Genomic DNA, 2,301 nt, shown 5'->3' on the forward strand with positions numbered 1-2,301 from the left:
CAGACTTAGTAAGATATAATGGCCCTATCTCTCCTTGCTGCAGATTAGATTTTTATGCCTAATAATGTTTGTTTCATTATGGCTTAGTAAGAACATCTATAAATATAAGTACTGTGTATACACAGTGTCCCTAAATCCATGTAAATAAGCAAAACCAAAAATGTATTTATGCTCCATAACCTTTACTGGCTGTATGAGAGTAATTATAAAAAATCAGTAATTAAGTCTTTACAGATTTTAAAATAATGGCACAGGTATTTCACACTTGGTCTACATCTACCAAACAATTAAACATATTTGATATCTACATATGAGCCTTATAAATCTAATTCTCCTAATATGAAGTTCATGACATTACATAAACTATTCCATAGGTTGGCCTGTATGACATTACGCAGTGGTTAGGAATGTAATAATTACCTATCATTTCCCTATTCTTAGAAAGAATTTTTTCAGTAACATGTTTCCTCAGTGAATTTTTGAAAAATGAACATTCTAAACACCTAAAATGATAATAAAATCAGTATAGGCATATTCACAGAACCATACAAATAGACTGATTCATGTAATCAAAGATTAGCCGGCTATCAACCACTTGCCTCTACAATATTACACATCTCACATGTATGCTTAAAAACACCAAAGCTAAGATTGGGAAGGTAATCATATAGAATAAGACTGCATGGAGATTAAGAAAAACTAATGTATTGGTCATAATACACAAAAAATAATATATGCAAAGTAAATGCAGGCCTAGAAATGCTTATCAACGTCAATAGATGCGCGCATGAAATGATACCATGACCTCTGCATATATCATTCCAACAACAGTCGACACACCTCTAACATGTTAAACAAATGCCAGTGTTTTGTAAAAAAAAAAAATTTAATTATACACTTTTTGTGAAAGCTCCATTTCATTTATTCAATTAGCTGATTTTGGGGGGTTGCTTTCTAAATTACAGAGACTCATATTAATAGCTCCTTCACAAAATACTTCTTTTGCATACTCAAAATCAGACTTTCCTGTGTTGCAGAAAACAAAATAGACATTAATTCAGGAATTATATTGATAAATTTCAAAACAATAAAACAAACTCAGAAATTTAAGGCTTCAATTTATTAATGTCATGAACCACATAAATTTGCATTTTTTCCTTCATATTCTGATTTTGTTTAACGCTAAATGAATCTGAGACAAAAACCTTACATTTGCATGACAGTAAGAGTCTTCCGAATTCCGAGAAAAGAGCATTATAGGCCTCATAGCTGAAGTGAAACACTCAAAGTCTCTTCAAATTCCAGACAGCTATAAAGCAGCCGCCTAGATATTTCTTGTAATGGATGTAAAGTATCTACATAGACCAGAAAACATCACTGGTTCATTTCTAAAGTGCAAGGCCAAGCCTGTCAATGATGATTAAATAAAAATAGGCGTAACCGTTTCTGTCAAGACTCAAACGTAAACAATGTTACAACAGATGCCGATTGTATTTTCATCGGCATTCTTCCGTATCCAGACGCCAATCCACACTTATCTAGTTCCTACATGACCAGCGCGCTACATAGAATCGGTAGATATGCAAACTTACTTGTGTTGAATGGAATTAACGCACCTAAGTCATGAATTTCGGTGGAAATTTTGACACACACCCAATCGGAAAGACGCCATCAGTTCCCTAGGCTCGTTCAGGGACGCAACGCTGGCTGTGACTTGGGCTTCCTCGCGTCCACGGTAATTATCTATCGCTAAAATAAAACCCTGTCTGTCACTCTACTAATCCTCCAAACTCCTAAATATTTATATTCAACCATATGAAAACCACAATCCATTCCAACCTAATCTTACTAATAATACCATCTATGGCAATGGAATATTCCCTAAGGCAATCGGACGGAGATGGTGATGTCATAGTCACGTGACATCAAATTCGATCCAACAACTCCGAAAGGGTTAAAAGAGTCGCCTTCTGCGCATGACGACCCAGAGCGGGAAGTTTGAATGGGATAGAGCTCGCACGTGATATAGTAAGTGTTTTGAATATTTTTTTCTGGCTTTTGAAATGCAGGTTGTGGTTAGTTGCTGTATCTTATGTGCATTGATGATTAGTTCTTATTGGAGATTATTTTGAAATATGTTTTCTAGTTACAGTTATCGAATATTAAAGATTCAGGCGAGTGAACATCGCAAACTATTCTGGAATTGCGTCAAATATGATTCAGCTTAAGATTGTGTTCTTGAGGTTTCACAGTAAAAAAAATTATCTTTCTTTAAATAAAAATGGTCATTTTTGTCTTGTA

The 2,301-nt window shown here is 34.5% G+C and overlaps 1 protein-coding gene across 1 annotated transcript in view; it reads right to left on the reverse strand.

The window, feature by feature from the left end:
- Positions 1–1,712, reverse strand: part of LOC119586206 (mRNA (2'-O-methyladenosine-N(6)-)-methyltransferase-like) — a gene marked incomplete in the record, with an annotated part of 13,214 nt that extends 11,502 nt beyond the window's left edge. Inside the window, 1 exon segment of the mRNA XM_037934907.1 lies at positions 1,593–1,712.
- Between the last annotated feature and the right edge of the window lie 589 nt (positions 1,713–2,301).

Source organism: Penaeus monodon, chromosome 21 (genome assembly GCF_015228065.2).
Source record: "Penaeus monodon isolate SGIC_2016 chromosome 21, NSTDA_Pmon_1, whole genome shotgun sequence".
NCBI classification, from domain to species: Eukaryota; Metazoa; Arthropoda; class Malacostraca; order Decapoda; family Penaeidae; genus Penaeus; species Penaeus monodon.